Genomic DNA, 26,273 nt, shown 5'->3' with positions numbered 1-26,273 from the left:
ACTCCCTTTCTTTTATCTTTAATTTCTCTCCCTCCCTCTCTCCTTCTTTTTCTCCCAGCTCCCCCACCCCACAACTTCTTGGACATTTTTACTAAGATTTCTTGCCAGCAACCTTAAACTTAACATTTATGAAAATGAATTTATCATCTCCCCTGACCTCTGTTCTTCCTGTCAATTTCCAATAGCACCACCATCATCCCAATGATACAAGCTTCACTTTCTAATCAATTTTAATAGTCCCTCATGCTAATCCCTCACAGATCCCTTTTAATTCTGACTCTGTGTTGTCTCTCATCAGATCCCTTTTTCCCACCTACACAGTTTATCACCCTCTATCAATCTTCATTATTTTTCATCTGAAGTATCAGCCCATCGTATCCCTCATCTTAAATTTCCCTCCAACTTTCATATAGTTGCCAAAATGGTTTTCTTAATGCACAGAACTAAGTAAGTCATTCCCTTATTCTTAAAACTCCATTGTCTTTCTTCTGCATGTAGTATAAATTGCAAAATACTAATCCTGACATTTAAGGCCTGGAAAATTTATCTCCAACTTGACCTTTTCAGTCTTATTTCACACCACTACCATTCATCTCTCTTATATTTGAGCAACACCTATTAGCTACTTTTCTCCCATCTCTATAAAGTCACATAGGTCTTATATCTAAATTATTTTTTCCTTGTCCCCTCCCTTTAAAAATACTTCTATTTCTTTGAGGCTTAGTTCTTCTACTACTTCCTTCATTAAGTCTTAATTTATCATGGAAGTTTTACTCTTCCTTCTGTGCCTCTTCCCAAGCAACAGAAGGTGATCACTCCCACCTAATATTTTCTTAAAGTGCTCAATCTTTATCTCTCCTTTGTCTCTATCGCATTCTACTGTATTTCATACTTAACTTGTGTTTGTATCATATCTTTCCTTTATATTGTAAGCTCCTAGTGTGTGCCCTCTTTCATCTTTGAAAGCTCAGCCTTAATTCTTTTTAAGTCATTATTAAATTGGTTTGATTATATGAATAGAAACCAGATCCCCTCCTTTATCATATTTGCCACCATTATCATATTTGTCACCATTATCATATTTATAATTGTTGTTATAAATAGTAAATAGCTAGAATTTTATATATGCTTTAAGGTTTGCAAAGTACTTTATAATTATTCTCTCATTTGATCCTCACAATAACCTTAGGAAGTAGGTGCTGTTATCCCCATTTTATAGATGTGGCTATTGAGGTAGGTGCTGTTATCCCCATTTTTCAGATGTGGCAACTGAAGCAAATTAAGGTTAAATGATTTGTTCAGGTTTACCTAACTAGTGAGTGTCTGAGACAAGATTTCAACTTGAGTTTTTCTATCTCCAGGTCTGTCATTCTATCTATTGTACCACATATACATACCTAATACAGAAGAGAGAATCCCTCTTCTTTTCCATATTATTTCAGCCTTAGAAGTATGAAAACTTAGATTTAGGGAGAAGAAATGAAAAAGGTATAGAAAAGATCACTCAAAAGATGCATAATGTAGTTATTTTTCCTGCCTCCATAATCTAATTTTCCTTCTTTGGAGGGGCTGGGGGATTGCCAGAAAATCTGTCCTTTTGTTTACTTTATTACAAATCCCAAGCATATTTTCCATAAGCATTGTACCATGAGTCTTATAGGTGGACCCACTGAAATCAGCCTTCTGAGATTACAAAATGACTAAAAAGGAAATCTTTTTTTAAATGGATATCTTGTTCAACCAGCCAAGGCATGCACTGCCTTTGGCTTAGATTCCTGAACTCCTACAAGCCAGTTGGAATGGTCTTTGGGGTTGCCTCTCAGTCCAAGTATCAGAAGTCAAAGGACCCCAAAGACTATGCTTTTAAATAGGTCACACTTCAGGAGAAGCTTGGAAATAAGATTCTTGCTTTCCTGGGGGAGTGATTGTTGATGCTCCCCTCCCCTTTTTTTAATAGTGTCTGACTTTTAAGAATTTATTCTGTGACCTAAAAAATTGTTTCTTTAGATAATCTTTAAACAAAAATTGAGGAAGACTCCGTTCTTGGGAAATTTTTATTGTGGGGCAAATGACCAACTAGCATTGTTAGGACTTCAAAATAAGATCATAATTCTTTCCCTTTCTGTGAGATAGAGGTTAGATTGTGTTGACACAGGCTGAATAAATAACCTATATAGGTACAGGTCTCTATAGTAGGGATCTTGGGGAACTAGGGTTTCAGGTAGCTCAGCAACACCCATCTTAAAGGCACAACTCCCCAGTGGAGGGAGTTCACAGGCAGAGTCAAAGCTCAGCCCACCCTGATCCAAAGCCCAAATCCTGCTCCCACAATGTTTCATCTTTGAACTAGTCTTCCACCACCCTGAATGCCATTGTTCTTCCTGACCCTGGGCGAACTTTTACCCAAAAGCCAGTCAGAAAATCTGCCAGCTCCTTGAATTTCACTTTTAGGAGCTGGGCCGGTAGCCAGAATAGGAATTGAGGCGGGGAAAGGAACAAATTGAGTAAAAGGTGCTTAATTAATAAACACCCATAGGCTAGTTCTGATTCTGGTCTCCATGTTTTTTTTTTTTTTTTTTTTTTCCTTTTTCTATACTGTGACACTAACATTTAGAAGGGATTGAAGGAAGACACAATTCACTATAGCCAGAATCAACAGATCCCTTTTTGAAAATAAACATTGTAAGCCTTGGGAAATCTTGTTTTCAGTTATACTTTCAAATGAGTAACTTGGTAGCAATATTGACGATCAGATAATGTTAGTGTACTTTTGCTTTATGAAATGAATACATTACTGGAAAAGATACAAATAAATAGAATTATTATATAGAATAAAATTTTGAACACTGTATTGGAGTGAATTCTTTTGCAAATTAAAGTATTTTGTAATAGGAATTATTTTGTCTTTGAGTTCTATAAATGCAAATTTTCATAAACTTTACCTAACAAAGGATTGTACCTTATCTGAATTTTCCATCTCTTAGTACCAGTTAGTATCCTCTGCCCACTTTCTGATTTTCAGATGTTTGTTAAGCGATTGAAAGAAGTTTGTTATTGAAAGTGGATTGTAAACTTCTTGAGGGCATGGGTTTGTGTCTATACCCATCCCACTCCCAACTAGTATAGTGCCTTGAATATTGCTATTAGCTAACATTTATCTTTTTGTGCTAAGTGCTTTACAAATGTTTTCCCAGGTAATCCTTATGACAACATTGAGAAGGAGGTGCTATTATTATCTCCATTTTTCAGATTAAGAAGAGGAGGCAAAAGAATCCAGACTCACACAACTATTAAGTGTTAGAGACTGAATTTATACTCAGAGCACAACCTAGTTGATTCATTAATGTTTGTTGAACTGAGTGCATAGGTAGGGTAATGTTTCTAATAGAGTCAGGATTTTAGAATCTTATTTCCCCTGTTGTATTTTTGATGATGAAAACAATTTGAGTCAAAGTAAAACTCAGGAATTCTCCAAAGACATCATTCTATATAGCATTCATTTCCCTTATATATAATAAACCATAAGTTATATAAAAGCACGATGGGTTTATGGCTTTATCCCTGGATAAAACTTTCATTAGAGAAATTATCCAACTGAGAGCAGTTATTTTGCTTTTCTTTGTTGATGCTCTGCCTTCCTGGTCTAAAGCCAGGGGAAGGAACTTTTTCTCTATACATTAACTTTGGAGCAAAGGCCTTTTAAAATTTAAATCTAAAGAATGGCTGTGGCTCAGAAAGGTCTCAATCACTTTAGAAAGGCTGGGTAAACTCAGGCAGGTACTTTGTTTCAGTCTGTGAGGAAGTCTTGTCTATCAAGCAGACTTATAAAAGATTAAGAGAATAGTCATTTATATAGCTCCTATTATGTGCCAGGCACTTTGCTAAGCCATTTGATCTAGGTGACAGTGAATAGAGCACCAGGCTAGGAATCAGGAAGATTCATCTTTCTGAATTTAAATGTAGTCTCAGACACTTCCTAGCTGTATAAACCTGGCCAAGTCACCTATTTGCCTCAGTTTCCTTAATTGTAAAATGACATGGAGAAGGAAATAAGCCAATCCAGTATCTTTGCCAAGAAAACCCCAAGTGGAATGGTGGAAAATTTCATGACTGAAAAATGACTGATTAATAACAATACCACAGCTAATAAATGTCTAAAGACTGAATTTTGAATCCAGATTTTCCTGATTCCAGTACCTGCACTTTGTCTTTCTCTTTCCACTATGTCACTAGCTGCTTGTAGAATGCATAATACGCTAGATTCTAACTTAAGGAGATCTGGGCTTAAAAATAGCAGACATTTATGTGATTCCTTAAAGCTCCCCCAAAATACTTTATATGTATTACTCCATTTAATCTTCAATGGCCTGGTGTTATAGGCCAGAACTCTGAAACAAGAATTCTTACAAGGTGTTAAGTCAATGGAATTGATGAGACAATGGTTAACTAGTTTAGCATGGTGATTAATAGTTCTTTAAATTCAGTATGATTGATTTAATCTTACAACAAATAATGGTTTCCTAGTGATATAATGATTGGTTTATACTCAAAATAGAGCATATAAAGCTGTGACAAACTCAGCCAAAGTGAGAGCCAGAGAGAGACTCAGAAGGGCTCCGAGAGAGACTAAGAAGGGCCAAACACAGACTTGGAAGGGACCCAGAGACAGATTCATTCCATCTTCAGTCAGGCTCCTGATAGCTGGACTCCTGCATTTCCCCCACTGAGACTAAGGCTGTCTGAAAGGCTCTCAAGAAAGTTAGCTGGACTCCAGGCAAGGAAACTAGATTGTGAAGGAGATAATAAAGGATTTAGACTTTAACTCCTGGCTATTCTCATGCTGATTACTGAACTGAAAAGAAGGTTGCTCCAAGATCTCCAGAAAACTAACAAAGAACACTACAGCCTGGGGCATAGGTACTTTTATAGTTACTTTCTTTAGTGGTCCCCTTCACTACTTACTCATACCTTCAGACTTGTTGGACTTTATTCCGTGCTCTCCTATGAACCCCCTTCCAAAGACAGAGTCTTAAAAATCTCTTAGCATTAAATGGGGACTACTTTAGTAGAAAGATTATTCCTTCCATTGTTGGATGACCAATTCAATCCCCTCATCTATTCATTTTTCTCTTTGAAGAGATCTTTTTATCCCTATGAAGAAGCTGGGACTTGGAGGTAAAGGAATCTTTCCCATGGCCACACAATTTTTGCTAAAGGTGGGTAGGAATCAAACTAAAACCTCTCCTGTACATAAGACCAGTGTTTTTCCCACTACTCCACAATGCTACTTGTATGTATTTAAAGTAGAAGGTCACTGAATCCCCATCTGACCATGTATACTTTATACTATGTCCTCATCTGGATTATCTTAACCCTAAATACAAGCTTCAGTTATTCAAGTTTTTAAATTTATCATATAACCAACCATTTGCTTGGCATGGCATTAAGATACTAGGGAGGGAATGAAGTCTAGATCACAATATGTCACAAATGGGTTATTCTAAAACATGGAATATCATCTGGGATATATTCTAATTCTAGAATTATGTTCCTTTAAGGATGAGAAGAGAGACAGCACTGCATGGTGGATAGAGAGCCCACTTTGGAGTTGGGAAAATCTGAATTCCAGTACTGAATTCCAATAAACACTAAATCTAATCCTAAAGAATTAAGAGGGAGGGGGGAAATCATAGAAACAATCAGTTATTTCACTGAAGAGAATTTCAACAATGAGATACCATTCCAAAATTTTGTGGAATATAACCAAAGCAGTACTTAGAAGACATACTCTTAGAATACTTACCAGTACTTAGAAGAATACAAAGCAGTATATAAGAAGGATACAAGTATATTAGAATACAAAGCAGTACTTAGAAGAATATACTCTTAATGTATACATTAATAAAAGGGGAAAGAGCAAATCAATAAATTAGGTATGTATTTAAAAGAGCTAGAAGACTAAATTAAAAATCAATAAACACTGAAATGGAAATCCTGAAAATTGAAATAAATAAAAGTGAAAGTAAAAAAAAAAAACTGAACTAATCAATAAAGCTAGGAGCAGTTAAATGAAAAAAAAAAATCCGATAATATAGATAAACCCCTGGTTATTGATTTTTTAAAAGAAAGAAAAAACAAATTATGAGCATCAAAAATGAGGGGGTTTTTGTCCAATTACATGACAGTAAAAATAACAGTTTAAGTGAAATGGATGAATATTTATTAAACTATAAATTATCCACATTAAACAAAATAAAACATTTAAATAATCCTATGTTAGAAAAACAATTTGAACAAGTCATCAATGAACTCCATAAAAAAAAATCTCCAGGACCAGTTGGATTTACAAGTGAATTCTACCAAATCTTTAAGGAAAAATTTCTCTCAATACCATATAAATTATTTGAAAAAATAAGCAAAGGAGTTCTATCAAATTTGTTTTATAACACAAAAGATGATTTTGATACCTAAACCAGAGAGAGCAATATGGTAAAGATGATTGACAGTGAAAAACTGATCAAGACAATAATCTAAGACAATTCCAAAGGACTCATGATACAAGAAACTATCTGTCTCCAGAAAGAGAATTGATGACCACTGAATGCAAAATGAAGTATTTTTAATCTTCATTTTTATTATTTTGTTTTATGTGTGTTTTCTTTTGCTATTTGGATGATATGGAAATAAATTTTACATGACTTCATATCATTGTCAAATTCCTTATCTTCTCAAGAATGAGAGACAGAATTTGTAAGTCAAAAGTTTTTTTTTAAATGAGTGTTAACATTTTTAACATGTATTTGGGGGAAATTTAATGAAATAAAGATAATTTTTAAATGATACATTGCACAGCATTTTCAGATATGCTTTGGCTGATGAACTATTCCTACCTAGACATTGCCATAACATTGAAATCAGAAGCTGAGTTTAAAAAAAGAAGAAAGAAAGAAATATAGTCTCTGATAATATCACTCATCAAAGCTGTGTGACTGAACAAACCAGTCCATGACCTGCACTGCCATTGGTGTTGACCCTTTGTGAAAACAGGTTTAAGATATTATTAACTTGCAGTCATTTTTCATGGGCTCCATTAGACCTAAAATGAAGTGATATCTGTTAGTTTAGAAATATAGCTCAGGCTCTGTAACTATTCTCCCAACCCCAATTCAATGAGACCAGTTGATTCCCCAGAATGGGATTATCAATTCTCCCTTCAGAGTGCTTGAGGAATATATGTGTGTGTGTGTGTGTGTGTGTGTGTGTGTGTGTTGTAGGGGTACTTTATGCTGAAGCTTATGGACCTTTGTTGGTTTATTTCCTTCAATGATTATCAATATCATTTAGTCCAAATGAATTAGCTTTTACAAAGGGATATTTACTAAGGTAAAACAATAAGAAGAGTTGGCACAAAATATCCCTCCAAACTGGGCAGGGGAGGTGATATTCTCCTATAAACAAATACAGAGTCCAATGGAAAATAGCCCCAAGGGTATAAGTTGCAACTCCTGGAAGTGCTTTCCCTGGAGTTCTCAAAATGGCACAATATAACTTTTTGCAGGGTTACTTTGTAAAGTCTTAAGGCTGTCTTTTCTCAGTGTGTCTAATTTGTTTTCAGATTCCAATACAAGACAGTGAGAACAATCACTTGCTCCTGGGACAGTACTAGGATGTGGGTGAGATCTTCAAATCTTCTGACCTTCTCAAGTTCACAAGGACTTCAAGGGGAGGGTAGGAGGCAATGAAAGACTAGAGACACTATGTCTTCCCCAGTGATTCTCTCCCAAGAGCCTGGCTAAAATAGTCTCCCCTCTAATCTGCCACATACTTTAATAGAAGACTCCAAATTGGCTTCCTATTTTATAAATGATCAGAATACCTGACAGTTTTTTCAACCAATCCCAACACACTGTCATACCTAGTTGAAATACCTCTAGTTAACCGATTGATTCAGTGAGAAGACCCTTGAGTATCTCCCTGTCCTCTCTCCTTAAAAAAATGTGAAGGAAACCAGAATGCCATTTGAAAAGATTTCAAGAATGATAACAAATGTGGTGAATGAGAAAATTTAGGAAACTTTTCTGTTCACATAGTAGTTGAAGGTAGCAATAAATTCATATTTATATAGCACTTTACAATTTACAAAGTGTTTTCCTCATTATAATTCTCCTTATTATAGTGTCTTAAGTGAGATAATATTTGTTAAAAAAAAAAAAAAGCACTTGGCATATATAAATGTTTGTTTTTTTTTTTTTTTTGCTTCTCTTACAATAACTTTGTGAGATAGTTCATAGGATCATAGACCAGGGGCTAGATTAGAAATCATTTTACTCAGTAATATAATTTTACAGATGAAGATATTGAAGCCCAGAGAAGTAAAAGGATTTGCTCAAAGTCACAGATATAATAAAAGTTATTCTCATTATCTCTCCTTTATCTTAATAAGGAAACCAAAGCAAAAAGGTGATATAATATGTCTAGGGTCACATATCCTTTGAGTTTCAAACTATGAACTTGTGCTCGGGTCTTTGAACACTAAGCCAAGACATCTTTATTGTTCAATAATTCTGTATCCAACAATTTTTTGAAGAGCTTTTTTTGTTCATTTTTTATTCTCTCCTTCTTGGAGAGAATATATATTTTACAATTTTACTTAAATTTCTCAAAAAAGGAATTTACATACTTTTATAGAAGTTCTATAAGTAAGAAACATTATTTTTCTTTAAAATCTTTTTTTTTTGGCCCTGTTAGTACTAAATTTTATCCAGGCCTGAAAATGATACCACAGATAATCTCAATTAAGAGGAATCATTGAGGGAGTCTAGTATAAAAATCTGGATCATTTGTTGACATAAATCGTGTTTACTAATTATAGAACAATTTCCTTTTGTTCATGTTAAGTCATCATGGAACTCATTTAATCAAAATTTTGTCATTTTTTTCTTCTTTTTACTCATGTAAAAAAAAATAGGAACAATTAAAGATGGTTGCGTTCTCTAGTAGGTGAAGATTTCTTAAATCTCCAAGAATGCTACTTGTAGCTCTCACTTAGACTTACAAAGTATATGGGCATTTTATATAGGCAGAAGAGCAATGTAAGAAATACATTATATGAAACAACAGAGATGAGACAGGGATTGAAACAATAATTTACATTTATGGGGTAGCTAGATAGCTCAAGGAATAGAGCACCAGATCTGGAGTCAGGAGGAAATAGAGTCCTATTATCGCCTCCAACACTTGGCACCTACTGATTGTGTGATCCTGGACAAGTCACTTAACCCTGATTACACACACACACACACACACACACACACACACACACACACACACACACACACAGTATCTGACTAACTGTACTAATTGTTCTGGATTGCTTTATGTACATTATCTTCTTTGAATCACCTATTAGATTGTTACTATAGGTATTGTCAGCTCTGTTCACAGATGAGTAAATAAGCACAGACTCTTACCTCTAGTCACACAGCTAGTAAGCATAAGAAGCAAGATTTGAACTCAAGTCTTGGAAATTCAAACCAAAATTCTATCCATCATGCTACACACATTCAAACACTATGCTAGGCTAGATTGTAGGCCAGTGAAAGAATAACAGAACCCAGATAAATTGCTGATGGGTGAAAGAATCAGCTTACTTTCTCCCACTTTCTTTTGCTACTCTTGGTGCTGTGCCCCTCCTGGCTTTTATGTTGGAATGACTTTATCCATCTTTCTTAAGTCTGTCCTCTGTCTCTTAGAATCTATAAGAAAAACTAGAGATAAAAGACTCAGATTATTTTCCTTTTAGCATGTCTGGAGAAGTTAATTTTCTCCTTCAGATTTGTTGCATTCACTGTGATAGTGAAACATGAGCAAAGGAATTTTCAGAATTCAGACTTTTTGACTATTTGTGAATCAAACAATTCAGTATTCAGTGAACAGGGTGAATCGTTCAGCTGCCTGTCAGCCTTTGGCCTAAATACTTCAGGGTGCTTTGAATCCCTTTCCTGGCTTGACCTGCTCAAGCCTCCTTTTCCTTTTTCTCATGAATTATTTGTATTTGTGTTTCTTTGGATAACTATGGTACTTAGAACATAGAGAAAACAGATGGAATGAAAAGAAATATATAATCCTCTGAAATTTCATCAATTTCTACAGGAATTCAGTGGACACTGCAGGAAGAACCCAAAGGAGATCAGATTGCACAATACTCACAGCTTAAAGGAAAAAAAAGCAAATATTTAAGAACAAAGAATAAAGATGGCAGCAGCTTTTCATGAGTTAATGCCAGTATTGAAATCTAAGAAAAATTCAAAGGAAATAACAATTTCCTACCCCAATAGTATATAAAACTCAAGAATCATATCAGGAAATTGAAAGAAATAATGGACAAAATAGTGTAAGCCAAAAAGAAACACCTCTGCTAAAACAAAATAAACCAAAACAACCACTAATTCTTCTATAACCCCTCTCTCCAATAACTGTTACCAAGATACATTTTTAAAATTATATTTAGTAAGAAAATACATGACAGTACAGGATGCAAAATAAATTTAAAGGTATTTATTTGTTCAGTTAGGAAAAAGAATAAGAGAAATAGTATTAACAAGATCAGAGACTCTTGACTATTTTTCATCAGTGCATATTAGAATACAACTGCATTTGATAAAGAAAAAGAATATAGGGCTGGGAATTAAGAGATCCACTTATTCGCTAAGTTTTACCTAGAAGCAGACATGTAACCTTCAGTAAAGCACTTATATCTCCACTATAAAAAGAGACAGAAAATTATTTTATAGTTTAGGTATTAGATTTGAAGTCAGAAGACTTGGTCTCAGATCTTGATACTGACACTTATACTTTCTGAGGATTTGGACAAGTCACTTAATCTTTCTGGGACTCAATCATCTTGTCTATGAAATGAGGGATTTGGACTAGATTATATTTATGGATGCTGTAAGTTTTAGATCCTTCAAGTAAAAAATATATCTAAAGTTCCTTCAAGTTGTATAATATTGTGGTTTTATGAGTATGTATTTGACTCTTATGACCTATTGTGTGCCATGTTGGTGATAATGTGTACTTTTATGAAGTTTTTCTTCTTATACAAGGCACTAGTACAGAATTATAGCTCCGTTTCCCAAAAGACACTTTGTAATATCTTCTTGCTACAATTTTTCATCTGGAAGTCCCATGGCTGTCTCAAATTCAATATATTTAAAATAGAAGCCATTATCTCCCTCTCTAAATCTCCTTTTCTCCCCAAATTTATATTTGCTATTTAGGGGTCCCACTATCATTCTAGGCACTCAGCTTCACTATCTCATTTTTATTCTTTACTTTTTCATCTCCTTCTTCTATATCCAACCAGTTACCAAATCTTATCCAAATCTTATTTTATATTCACAATAAGCCTGGAATCCATCTCTTTCATTCTCTAACTAGTGATGATCATCATTATTGTTCAGTTCTTTGCCAACTTACAACAAAATTATGACAACAGCCTCTTCATTTGATTCCCTGCTTCTAGTCTCCCCTAGCTTCCATCCATTCTCTACACAACTGTCAATAAGACACAGGTGTTGACCAAATAATTCCTCCACTCAGATACCTTCAGTGTCTCTCTATTGCCTCTAGGATAAGATGCAAATTCTTCAGACTGGTACATATTTAACATGTTTCACAATCTGGCTCCATCTTAACTTTCCAGAACTGTTTCATATTATTCCTCTATACACATTTTGTGGTCCAGTCAGATAAGTTTTCCAAACTTAGCTTTCCCTCCTTATCCTGAGAACCTTTGACAAAAACAGCCCCGGTGGACTTCCGGTTAAGATGGCGGAGAGGAGGCTCACAGCTGCATAAGCTCCACGCTTTCTCTCACTATCCATTTCATTACAAGCCTCTGAATCAATGCTTGACTGAAAAAAACCCACAAATAGTTACCAAGAGAAGCCATCCTTGAGATCCGCCAAGAAAGGTCTGTCTTTACTGGAGGGCTGGGGCGGTTTTAGATCGGGTGCAGGCGGCGGGCAGCGGCAGGGAGAGCACGGGAGCAGACTGGAGAGGGGGTGGAGAGTGATCGTAGCCGTCTCTGTGGGGAGAGCTTCGCTACAGGTTTGGATACTTTACTCCAGCAGCAAGTCAGCAGCCCAGCAGAGAAGCTAAAAACACCGGGGCTGAAGAATACAACCCCAAACAGCTGGAGTCTCTCAGGACCTGGCCGCCCCCCCTTCCCCCCCCTCAGTGACTCAGCACGCTTTGGGATCTCAGAGCGCAGGCGCAGCACAGTCCTGCTAGTGCCTCACTGCTGCCCCCTGCAGTCTGTAGAGGAAGCTCGATAACACACCCAGCCCCCCCCCCCCCAAAGAAAGACTCCAGTTTTTTCTGTTTTTCTTTGGTAGTTTGTCTCTGATTAATAGACAGAATGAGCAAGAAGCTGAAGAGGACTTGAACCCTTGACAGCTTCTATACAGATAGAGAGCAGACTCTAAATCCTGAGGAGACTAAAAACAGGCAGTCCCCAGGTGAATCCCCAAAGGAGGAGATCGTCTGTTCCTCAGCACAGATGAACCTCATAGAAGTGATTAAAAAGGCTCTCACAAGGGAGCTAGAAGAAAAATGGGGAAAGCAGAGTGAGGCTTGGCAAAAGGAGAGGAAGCTTGGGAAAAGGAGAGGGAGGCTTGGCAAAAGAGCCTGGAGAAAGTTAAAGAGAGAGTGGATAAAGAAGTAAAATCCTTGAAAAATAGGATTAGTGAACTGGAAACAGAAAACAGCTCTCTAAAAAACAAAATTGGCGAAATGGAAAAAAATTCCACAGAACAAAAGAACTCAATTGGACAATTAGAAAAAGATTTTAAAAAGTGAGTGAAGAGAATACTTCACTGAAAATCAGAATTGAACAAGTGGAATTGAATGACTCGAGGAGACAAGAAGAATCAGTCAAGCAAATCCAAAAAAATCAAACAATGGAGAAAAATGTGAAATACCTTCTGGGGAAGACAACAGACCTGGAAAACAGATCCAGGAGAGACAATCTGAGAATCATTGGACTCCCAGAAAAACATGATGAAAAAAAGAGCCTGGACACTGTCTTCCAGGAAATTATCAAAGAGAACTGCCCAGAAGTCATAGGAACAGAGGAAAAAATAAACATTGAAAGGATTCATCGATCACCCACTGAAAGGGATCCTAAAATCAAAACACCAAGGAATATAGTGGCCAAATGCCAGAACCCTCAGATGAAAGAAAAAATATTGCAAGCGGCTAGAAAAACCCAATTCAAGTATCAAGGAGCCACAATAAGGATCACCCAGGATCTGGCAGCATCCACATTAAAAGATCGAAGGGCCTGGAATATGATATTCCGAAAGGCTAAGGAACTTGGTATGCAACCAAAAATAACTTACCCAGCGAGAATGAGCATCTTTTTCCAGGAAGAAGATGGACATTCAACGAAGTAAGCGAATTTCATCTATTTCTGATGAAAAAACCAGAACTTAACAAAAAGTTTGATCTACAAATATAGAACTCAAGAGAAATCTAAAAAGGTAAAGATTAATCTTGGGAACTATATTTTGACTATATAGATGTATAAAGAATACATGTATACCTTGTTCTAGAAATTGATGTGGAAAGGACATTGTACCAGAAAAAGGGTAAAGTGGGGGTAGTACATCTCATGAAGAGGCATAGGAAACCTATTATATCTGAGAGAAAGAATGGAGGGGGATGAATATAGTAGGTATCTTACTGCCTTCAGAATTGGCTTTAAGTGAAAAATCTTAAGACATATTCAATCTATGGTGAAACTTCTCCCATCTCATTGAAAAGTGAGAAGGGAAAAGTGGAAAGGGAAGGAATAAGCTAAGCGGAAGGGAATACGGGAACTGGGAGGGAAAGGGGTAAGATAGGGGGAGGAACTCTAAGGCGGGGGAGGGATACTAAAAAGGGAGGGCTGTGAGAAGCAAGGGGTGCTCACAAGCTTAATACTTGGAAGGGGGGAAAGGGGAAAGAAGGAGGAAAGCATAAACCGGGGTTAACAAGATGGCAAGTAATACAGAATTGGTCATTCTAACCATAAACGTGAACGGGGTAAACTCCCCCATAAAGAGGAAGCGGTTAGCAGAATGGATTAAAAGCCAGAATCCTACAATATGTTGTTTACAGGAAACACACCTGAAGCGGGGAGATACATGCAGGTTAAAGGTAAAAGGTTGGAGCAAAATCTACTATGCTTCAGGTGAAGTCAAAAAAGCAGGGGTAGCCATCCTGATCTCAGATCAAGCTAAAGCAAAAATTGACCTAATTAAAAGAGATAAGGAAGGACACTATATCTTGCTAAAGGGTAGCATGGATAATGAAGCACTATCTATATTAAACATATATGCACCAAGTGGGGTAGCATCTAAATTCTTAAAAGAGAAACTAAGAGAGCTGCAAGAAGAAATAGACAGTAAAACTATAATAGTGGGAGATCTTAACCTTGCACTCTCAGAATTAGATAAATCAAACCACAAAATAAATAAGAAAGAAGTCAAAAAGGTAAATAGAATACTAGAAAAATTAGATATGATAGATCTCTGGAGAAAATGTAATGGAGACAGAAAGGAATACACTTTCTTTTCAGCAGTTCATGGAACCTATACAAAAATTGACCATATATTAGGACATAAAAACCTCAAACTCAAATGTAGTAAGGCAGAAATAGTAAATGCATCCTTTTCAGACCACGATGCAATGAAAATTACATTCAACAAAAAAGCAGGGGGAAGTAGACCAAAAAATAATTGGAAACTAAATAATCTCATACTAAAGAATGATTGGGTGAAACAGCAAATCATAGACATAATTAATAACTTCACCAAGAAAACGATAATAATGAGACATCATACCAAAATGTATGGGATGCAGCCAAAGCGGTAATAAGGGGAAATTTCATATCTCTAGAGGCCTATTTGTATAAAATAGAGAAAGAGAAGGTCAATGAATTGGGTTTGCAATTAAAAATGCTAGAAAAGGAACAAATTAAAAACCCCCAGTCAAACACTAAACTTGAAATTCTAAAAGTAAAAGGTGAGATCAATAAAATTGAAAGTAAAAAAACTATTGAATTGATTAATAAAACTAAGAGTTGGTTCTATGAAAAAACCAACAAAATAGACAAACCCTTAGTAAATCTGATTAAAAAAAGGAAAGAGGACAAAAACAGCCCCTTAGTGCCTCCATTAATTAACTTCCTATTCACTTTTGTCTTTTATGAATCTCTTTATTCCTTTAAGGCTCATGTGCTACCTCCTATGAAAAAAATCCTTTCCTGATCCCCATAGTTGTCATTGTTCTTTTCTTTTTCAGTTCAGCTTATATTTACTTCTCTATTCATATGTTATATTCCCCAGTAAAATTTAAACTCCTTAAAGGAAGGAACTCTCTTTGTCACTCCCATCACTTTAGTTTTTGAATTTCTAATACCTTGCACATTGTGGGCATTTAATAAATGCTTTTTGAATGAAGTTAAATTGTACACACAGATTTGGAATCATATGAACAGGGCAATAATTACCCTTATAGCAACTTAGAACTCAGAACTCAAAACAGAAAGAGGGAAAAGAAGGTGGCCCAGGACAGACCCTTGGGGGACAGTTTGGGTACGAAATGAGAGATCTGGAAGTCATCTAACCCCTTATTTTTAAAGATGAGGAAACCACAACCCAGAAATTTTAAGCAATTTGGTCAATGTTACACAATTAGTAACCATCAAAGAACTATAACTTTAAATATAATATTCTTTCCCCCACCTCCTCAATCTAGTCATTGAGAGGTGCCAACTTTGAAACCCTACTGTCCTCACTTCAGTTTTGTGAAAGACAAGGAACAGATATTGGAGAACTAGTCTAAGAGATAGCTGTCATAACTCCCCACTTCCCCTTCTATCCTTGTCACGTACCTAGGCAGTGATAACAGAAGTTTTAAATTTGTTCTCTCAGACAAATTGATAACAAAAGACAGAGCAAATACAGCCTTCAAATATGTAAGATTTTGAAAACAAAAAAGAATAGAATAAAGGCTCCAAATCTAGTTCCTGAAAGGGGCTGGGACTCCCACCCCTACCACCTGGATATTAGTTCTACTTCTGTTTGTGGCTTTCCACAAGTTAGGAAGATTTTCTTGCCATGAATGATTTTTTTTGCCTCTTTAATATAAGCTCTCTTGCCCATTAAAATCCCTTGGAGAAATTTGAATCTGGTTTAAGGAACTAGAGCAATCCTTAATGAAGGAATAAGAGATTGGTGAACTTTAAAATATATATATATTTGACAGCCATATTTCAGTATTATTTGTAATTGTATGTAATTTATTTTACACACACAATATTATTCTGAGAAAGGGTCTGTAGACACCACCATTCTGTCAAAGGGATGCATTTCAAAAGAAAAGTTAAGAATTCCTAAACTAGAGGAAAAGTAACTTTCCAATTTCATGTTTTAATTATATTTCTAGGATGTTCACTTTTAGCTGAGTCAAAAGATGGCAGGCTATCTTATGTTAAGTTAGGATTCAATATTGGAAGTTTATGGATAGAATTATACTATTTAAATCAGTACTTCTGAGTATTTTGTTGCTTGTAGAATATGAAATAGCCGTAACCCTACCTTAACAAGTGGAGTTTGGGAACAGCCAGGAGAATTAAGGTAGCATAAAGTCTTGGATTTTAGTATCTATATTAGAAAGTTTTTAAAAATCAGCATCCCTTTAGTAAGATTATTTCTGAGGCAGCTAACATTAAAATTTTAATTTGATTGAGAAGGAAAAAAGTTTTTTTTTTCTTTTTTAAAATTCTATATAAAATCAAGTATAGTTTGGTTTTCTTGCTTCTGAATTTAATTCTTGGAAAAGGAAATTAATAAAATGGTGACTTTCCTCCAATCCTGTGAGAAGAGAAGAACTAAAAAGATATCTTGATGTCTGACATGGCTCAGTAGTTTCTCTAGTAATAAGGATAAAAAACATACAGGTGAAGGCAAAAGAAGAATAATATAATTGGGTATGGTGAAAATGGACAAGTAGAAAAAAAAGACAAGAAGAGTTGACAATTATTGGGAAAGACTGGAAAACATTACAGAATGGGGGGAAAGAGTATAATCTATGGAATCAATAGGACCTAGACTCCCATCTTTACTACTTAAAATCCATATTTTCTTAAGCAAATCACTTCACCTCTCTGGACTTCAGTTTCTTTAATATTTATGACTCCTCTTCACCAGAGACAATTTTGTGCTACCCCAGGTATATAGGTAAATAAAATAGTTATACAAATTAAACATATACTGATAATAAATCATAATTTGATGACCCTCACATTCAGTCATGTGACCCCTTAAGGTGTCACAGCCTCTAGTTTAAGAAGCTTCAAGTTGGATTATAGGGCTTCCAAAGACCTTTCCAGATCTAATTTTTTGGTTATGCATTTTATTTTAGAGTATTATTTATTGTTTAGAGTATGTTATGTTATAACAAATTAGTTGGAAAAATATATAATCATAGTTTACAAGCAGCAAATTAATAATATAGTCCTTTTAAATACAGTTCTTATCAAGAATCTCAGATTTGGGAAGTACCATAAAAGTAATCTAGTATAATCCCACTTCATCCATGAATCCTCTCTATGATATTGTGTGTGTTGTGTGTGAAATAGTTCCTTATCTCTGAGACCAAGCAAAATGTTTGCCCTTTTTCTTTAAAATTATTTTCAGGTAAGCATACTGAATAGTGTTTTATAGACTGGAACTGAAATTGTATGGAACAATGAAATGAAGAAAATGTCACATTTCAAGTATATTGAATTCAATTTGTCATAAAGTTATGCTTCTATTAAAACATTTCACCTATAACTTTATTGATTGGGAGAAAATGTTAACTGCCACTGGTTTTCTGAAAATAAATGAATAGTCTTTGATACATTTTAAAATAATATAGTTATGTTATTTTTCTAGATTTTAAAACTGTCATGGATATTTATTCTGTTTTGTATGTTCAGAAAGGTCCAATGGTTTGGCCTGAAGAAAGCTATTTGAATCATAGAACTTCAAGGGCCATCCAGAACTCTTCTGGTCTAGTTGCTGGGGACTTCAGTACTTGGGACTTTACCAACATCATCCAAGAATAATAGTTGAGCATTCTCACTCTAAAATTCTTCAGACCAAAAGTTTTCACAACCATCTTAAAGGTAGCTTATCTAACTTCTACTGTCAAGGCTATCTCTGGCAGATTATTCTCTCCATCACAAGTCTATTTGAATTAGTCTGAATCATTCTCATTGTTAAAATCCATCACAGTTGATATCATATATTGTTACTGTGTACAACGTTCTCTTGGTTCTACCCACTTCACTTAACATCAGCTCATGGAGTCTCTCCAGGCCTTTCCGAAATCATTCTTGCATTCTACTTTGATGAGTGTTTAGAGCAATGGGAAGAGAAATATCCTTTCACTCAAGATTATATCTTGAGGATGAAGTCAATACAGGGACACAGTTTTGGGAAGAGTGACTAATATAGTGAATAGACTGGAGGTCTCATGCCAAATGAGGATTGCTTGAAGGAGATCAGTTTATTTATTCTGGAAAATAGGAAAATTTGGAGTGGGCCAATGAAGGAAGGGCAATAACATATCTATATCCAAGTATTTTAAGAGATATTATAAGCAATTAGGCCTATTCTTCTTGGGCCCTGAGAGCAGCATCTGGGAACAATAAGCAAAAATTGCGAGGAGGCAGAATCCAGTTTGATAGGAAAAAAAGGTCTTAAAGATTATTGTTCACTCATTTCAATCATGTCCGTGTCTTTGTGACCCCATTTTGGGCTTTTCTTAGCAAAAACAATGGAGTGGTTTGACATTTCCTTTTCCAGCTCACTTGATAGAGGAAGAAACTAAGGCAAACTGGTATGTACCTGAGGTTAGATTTAAACACAAAACGAGAGTTTCTGATTCTAGGCCCACCACTATATCTACTGTACCATCTAGCAGCCCTTCTTAAGCCTTCCAACAATTGAATGAACTGCCTGAAATGAAGAGACGTTTGATTCATCCTCACTGAAAGTATCCAAATGGAGATTAAATGACCCATACCTTGAGTATATTTTAGAGTATTGAATATTGTTCAAGTATAGGTTGGAGCAGGTAGTCTTTGAAATCTCTTCTGACTCTGAGTTTTATCTCATGAGGAAACAGTGTAATGACAAACATTTCTTGGTTAACTAATAACAGTCTGCTGGAAAAGGGAGTTGGATAATGAGAATTTTAATAATATTTACCTGCTTTTCTCTCAAGGGAGACTGTGCTTTGATTTTAAATGACCAACATGGGGTCTTTATATAGAAATAATATACCTAAAATAGAGTTCATAAAATCTCCTCTAATTTAATGGAATTCTCTCTTTTTTAGAACATCTCTCTTTGCGCTAAATCTGTACTCACCAAGAAATCTTCTGATTATGTAGTTGGTTGTTTATTTTTCCTCCCACTAGTGACCTTAGTCACCCATGGGAAGTAATATTTTCAGATAGCTTATTCCTTTTCTTGTGCCAGATATATTTTCCACTGTCAATTAACAAATTGCTTATGTCACAGTTCTGTGAAATTTATTAGTATGAATTGGCTTCCTAGAGCCTATTTATCACTAGATAAATTGACAAGAACAGATTTCTGAACCTTCAAGACCAGACCAAAGAATGCAGGTGAAATTCCAACGTGTAGATCACTTAAGAGACTCAGACTAAAACAGCCTGCTAGTCCCTCTTAAGCTATAGCCTCATTTAACCCAAGCAAAAAGGATCACAAAATATTGGAGCAGGCAGTCATATTTTAAAAATATATGCCAAATTTAATCAGATTCAAAAGAATAGGAATAGCAATGTATTTATAAATAGTATCTCAGACTAAACTACTTCACAGATATGCAATCCACCCAAATCTCCAGTCAGATGTTCTGGACCAGATACACTATTATCTTTCTTACTTTATAGATGGCAAAACTGAGGCAGTAAATGATGACGGGATTTGTTCTAGGTCATCCAAGGAATAGGAAACAGAATCAAATGGTACATGTGGCTCCTAATTCCCAACCTAGCATTACATAAACTATACCTGAATGGTAAAGATATAATTCACCTGTGAGGATGATACTTAACATTTTTATGGATCATTATATATTCTAAGCATGCTGTTGTTGTTATTTTTACTTTGTACTCTTCCAGCACCTTTCATTTAAGAAACTATGTCATTAATTAGTTTATCCATTCAAACTCTTGGTGAAGAAAGTAAAGACAAACCTCTTATATAGACCAGGTAATTAAGATGCAGCTTATACTGGTAAACAGGATTTTCATTTAACCAAAATCTGAATGAAATAGCATATAAACAATCTTGGAGCTTCTACATAAGTTGTCAAGCAAATACTTTTAAATAAATATGTCATATGGAATAAATTAAGCTGCTTAATTCCATTTATTTTCCAAAACATCATTATTTCTAGCATTTAAAACTGCAAATAAGTTTGGGGTGATCAGACTATTTTATATAGTCAGGCTTTAATATTTTCAACATGTGGAAATTTAACTAGGATAAAAACAAAGTCCTATATAATTGATTTTAAAATAAGTCAATTGCATAAATAGAAGATGGAGACGTAGCATATTATAATTTTTTTTAATTTAAAATTAAGAAAAAATCAAGAGGACTGAATAATTTTATTACTCTGCTAAATTTAACTAACAATATCATAAAGGGTTTTTAAAAATACAATTATCTTATTCTTTGCATACTGAAATAGTCATATTTGTTGATGATTAAATTCATAATTTCACATCTTCAAAATTATTTCAAAAACCCAGGAGGTTCACTTGACAATCAATAATAAGATGTGATTGCTTAGAAAACTAATATAGTCTTGGGTGGCATCAAAAGATATATTACATTCATTCACATCTGGAAAGACTATATCTGAACTATTTAGAAAATTGTGGAATCATAGATTTAGAGTTAGAAAGAAGCTTAGAAGTCACCTAACTTCCATGTTCTTTTATCTTCTCTTTGACCTTTGTTTTTTTTTTTTTTTCCCCCAGATGAGAAAAAGGTGTTCTAGATGGGGACTCATGATTAACCATGTGACAGGTTAATGATTTGCTCAAGGTAACATAAGTATTAGATGACAGAACCGGGATTTGAATCCAGAGTCTCTGATTCAAAGTTTTTTTTTCATTGTACCTTGCCAGTTCTAAGAACCAGGTTTTAATAGGGATGTTGGCAGACTAGATTGTAGCCAGAGGAATAAAATAGTGTTGTGGAAGATATATCAAATGAGGTTGAAAAAACTTGGAAATGTTTAGTGTGAAAAAAGAAGACATATTTGAACTAAATTCATTACAAATATTAAGAGGACTATCAGAGTAGAAATTAGATTCCCTCTGTTATTTCAGAGGTCTCAACTGGAACCAGAGGGTGGAAGTTACAGGGAGACAGATAGTAGCTCAGTAGTCTAGAAAGTTAACAGAGCTGTCCAACAATGGAGGAACCTGGGAAACTGCTATTTATGGTTTTGGGTGGCAGAGGAAGGGGAAATCCAAGGGAAATCCCAGAATAAACACAGAGAAGAAGTTCAGAAAAGGGGCTCATTAACTAAACATTTGATACACTTCAGTCAAGATCTTAGAGCCAGCATGACTAACTCTGACAGCCCTAATACATTCTTGGTTGATCATTTCTAGGAATATGCTGCTGCTTACAGTTGTAAAATGCCTCTTGGATTTCAGCTTACTAATAGGAAGCAAAACCATTTAAAAAATATTGTTTAAGAACTACCTGAATTCAGGGAGAAATCATGGCTGCATGATATTGTTCATTTTATTTTATTTTCTATGAAGTAGTAAAAAATCTTCTTGAAGAGATAGGTATAATTTACATCAAAGGTGCCATTAGCAGACTATAAAGTGAAAAGAGGGAACAGAAAGTTTGACAGGGATATGGGAATCGATGCCATTATTTTTCTTTTTGTTTTGTTCATTCACTCTGCATTAGCTTATATAGCTCCCAACATGTCTCCCTCAATTTCTTTCCCCCTCCACAATAATATTCCATTTTATTCATGGAGCATTGTTTTGGAGTGTTGAAATTATTAATCAATGAGCACCCACTTTGTTTCCACAAAATGTGCGGTTAATGGAGATTTTGGTTTATGTTGGATCTCTCTTTCTGTCTTTGATCTCATGACCAGTACCATGATTAATCCTATTACTTTTTTTTTTTTTTTGGTAAGGCAATTGGGGTTAAATGATTTGCCCAGGATCACATGGCTAGTAAATCTCAAATGTCTAAAATCAAATTTGAATTCAAGTCCTTCTGCCTCCAGGGCAGCTACCCCTCATTACATATTAATATCATTTAATTAGAGAGTTATTTAGAAAATCATAATTTATGAGCGTCTGAACCTCTCCACACAGCCATATTCTTCTTTTGACTCTCATAAAAATGAGATCCCAATTTTTAACAGTCACAGAAAAGTAGATGATTCAAGAACGAAGGATTAGTTTAATTTTATGAAGCATGAAGAGTTTCACTTAAATGAATCAAGTGCAAATTTATCTATGTTTGGTCATTATTAAAATTATCAGTCATATATATATATGTATGTATGTATTTATGTATGTATGTATGTATGTATATACCTGTATTTATGTTAGGAGTATTTTATCTTCCCACTTCACTGTTTAGGAATTTAAGAACATGCAAATGTATGTAAGGAAATTGTTCCTGCTAGACAGTACTCCTTGTAGTATATGCATCCAGATTGTTCCATCATTTTTCCTCAAAAAAAAAAAAAACAGATTTAATGGAAAAGAGTCTTATCTGAATAGAGATCTCTTAAACAAAGAATATTTAAAAGTGGCCAGAAGTCTATGTTATCTCTTAATTTTGATTATAAAATTATAATTTATGTGAATATTAGTTTTTTTAAGTTGTAAGTAAAATAAAAATTCACAGATAAAGGAATATATTTATTTGAAATATATTTTAACAATGTCATATCAAATAATTAGCATTTTTAAATGACAAAAACCTGAATTTTATTTCTTCTCTGTTCATCTCTTTCATTCCATTGCCCATTAAAAATCTGCTTGTCAAATGTCATTCCTCAATAAATAAGGAAAGTCAAAGGTTAAGAACAAGTATTCTTAAAGAAAACTTGAAAGACATTAACATCCATACGAAAGATTACTCCAATTCACTCCAATATGATAAGAGGAATGAAAATCAAAACAACTATGAGACAACACCTCATATACAGAAAATTAGCAAATAATGAGAGTAGCCAATGCTGCAAAGATAGTTAAAAAGATCAATTATTGGTGGAGCTATGAAATGCTTTGCCCATTTTGAAAATCAATTTAGAATCATGCCAAGAAAGTGACTAATATGCCTTTAAGCATATTCTTCTCCAAATAGATGAAAATGAAAATAAAAGTCCCACACATATACCAAGATATTTTATAATAGCAAAGAACTGAAAACAATGTTGATGTCTATCTTTGACAAATGGCCAAATTATGGTACATGAATATAATGGAATATTAATATACAATAAGAAACTTCAAGTTTGACAAATATAGAGAAGCACGGGAAGACTTAGATCAATTGATGAAGTAAGTTAAACCTAGAAAGCAATATACATAAAAAATACAGCAGTGTAAATGGAGAGAACAACAACAAAATAATCAAAACTGAATGCTGCAAAATTATAATGATCATTCTTTCCCTTAAAAAGGAATGTGTGAAGCACCTTTCTTATTTTTAGTGAGTTTAGGGACAATGGATGGGGAATTCTGACTATTTCAGAGTTTTTTAGCTCATTGGTTAGTTTTCTTGAATCATTTTATATTTTTCTTTTACTCTTGGTTATAAAGGATGTCTTTGGGGAATGGAAGGCAAGGAATAGAAGAGAAATACATTGGGAAGTATGTGATGTTTAAAACAAATTTGCTCATTAAATTATCGATTAAAATTTATTTTTAAAGAAAATGTTATAACCAATTACCCAATAGGCCAACGAATAAAAGACAGATAGTGCTAAGTAAACAAGTGAACAAGATGCAAGTAAACACAAAAGTCCCTACTCTCAAGGAGCTTACATTCTAATAGGTGAAGACAACAAGTGAATGGAATGTGGAATGGAAAATATAAGAGAAGAGAAGGCAAAGAAGTTCTTGAGGAAATTGAGAAGATTACATATTGAGCCAAGTTTGATATCTAATGCTTGTAAATATTACATATTGGATAAACTTTAAAAATAATAACAGGGTCATTCTCCAAATTGAATTTAGATATTGTATATATGTAACAATGTATAACTGATATGGATTGTTCTGTCTCAGTTCTTTTAGGATAATTAATATAAATAAAAACAAAATTATAACCATATATTATGTTTATATTTGTATATAGCACTGTTTGTTAATAACACCTTTCATATCTCCTTTAGCTTCACAATATTTATTATGAGTTGGAAGATAATAGGTATAATTTTCTCTATTTCATAGGTAAAGAAACTGAAGTACAGATTAAGTGACTTCAAAGTTCATATAATTGGTCACTTACAAAATATGGACTCAGACCCAGATTAGTTGATTCTTAGTCAATGCTTCCATTTAACATGGTATCCCATTTGCTTGGAAGGAGACAAAACAACACCATTCTTTTAAATAAATGATTTCTTAAAGACATAAAGAGTAAGTCACAAAAGCATAGTTTAACACTATAGTCATCTCTCATGTTCTATATTGTCATCATTTATCCAGGGTAGCAGTAAGCTGTGTGCCTTCCAGCAAATCATGCTACCTCTCTAAACCTCAGTTTCCTAATCTGCAAAATTAAAGGGCTGTACTAGATGAGCTTTAAGGACTTTTCTAGATCTAAATCTATGAACCTATGTGCTTTTAAAAGTAGCTTTCTTCAGGAGTCTCATTGTTTTGAAGTGTATCTTTGTTGGTAGAGTATGAGTCCCCTTTTCCTGTTTCCAAGAGGGAAAGAATATAGGTAGCCCCAGTTTAACAGTACTGGCATAGGGACTAACAATAAAATTGGCTAATTATATGAACTGGAATTTATGGAGTTCTGATAATGCAGGAAACATACAGTAAAGAAAATTCTTATATTCAGAAAATTTTGTGGTTTAGAACCCTCATTGCTGTAGGACAAAGAGGGAAAGAAATTCCCACTTACTATGGCTTTCATTAGGTAAGAAGGCACAACTTGTGAATTTTAACACAGTGAAACCTACTTAGCATCCAGGAAACCTAAGTAACCCAGCAGTCGTTCAGCAACTCAGTGATTTTGAATGGTCTCTTGAATTCCTATTTTAAAAACCAGTCATTCTGACTAAACACATTTTCAACAGACTGGCACCCACTTTAAATGGGTATAAGCGCAAACCTATTCTGTACTGCACTATGCCTTTCTCATTAAAAATACACCCAGGGAAAGAATAGACTGAGAATAAAAAGTGAATTTATTTTTCCTTAGGGGAGAGCAACTATTTCTATTTGTTATTAGTCATGGATGCATATTTTATATAACCTGCCTTCTCTCTGCCACTAATTACCCATGCCAGGTAATAGGAAGAAAAGATGTAGGACTAAAGTCTGACACACAGTGCTAATAGATGTGAGGTGTGTGCTTACTAATCTAGCCTTGGGGATTCCTAGGAAAGAAGGACAAGGATAGGAATTGTGTATAGTTAGCTAGGCAGAATTGTACAGAAAAGATCTGTGAGCATAAGTAGGGGAGGAGTAGCAATGAGCATCTAGATAAAACATGGAAAAGAGGAAAGGAAGAATTGGCACAAATAGGAAACTATACAGAGCAAATGCCCCTCTTTCCTAAGGCAATTGACTGATTGACCCCAAAGATTAAAAATGAGGAGGAACCCCACCCCCTCAAAGACAGTAAAATTTTAGTCACCAGCTCCTTAGAACATAGAAGCTTGTCATCACTTCTGGAATTAACACTCGTTTCCTGGATTCCTGATCTGAGTGCCAGATGCTTTTCAAAGTAGCTCCCTTCCTTATAAAGCAAATTTAGGAAGGAGGAAGTGCAATATTTGCTGCTGTCACACTAACCTTGCCATATGCAGATGATAAGATTGTTTACAGATAATTATAATGCTGTTCAAGTCTTCTCCGATCTTGTTTTGCCAGGCTTTTTATTTTTTATCAGTTAGATAAGAAATTT

At 34.7% G+C, this 26,273-nt stretch overlaps 1 protein-coding gene across 2 annotated transcripts in view; it reads left to right on the top strand.

The window, feature by feature from the left end:
- FRY (FRY microtubule binding protein) overlaps window positions 1–26,273 on the top strand; it is a 514,411-nt gene that overhangs the window by 91,591 nt on the left and 396,547 nt on the right. The gene's annotated exons all lie outside the window — the stretch shown is intronic.

The sequence above is a fragment of the Antechinus flavipes genome, chromosome 3 (assembly GCF_016432865.1).
Source record: "Antechinus flavipes isolate AdamAnt ecotype Samford, QLD, Australia chromosome 3, AdamAnt_v2, whole genome shotgun sequence".
NCBI classification, from domain to species: Eukaryota; Metazoa; Chordata; class Mammalia; order Dasyuromorphia; family Dasyuridae; genus Antechinus; species Antechinus flavipes.
Note: the sequence above shows the minus strand (reverse complement) of the source record. Positions and strands in the feature narration are given on the sequence as shown.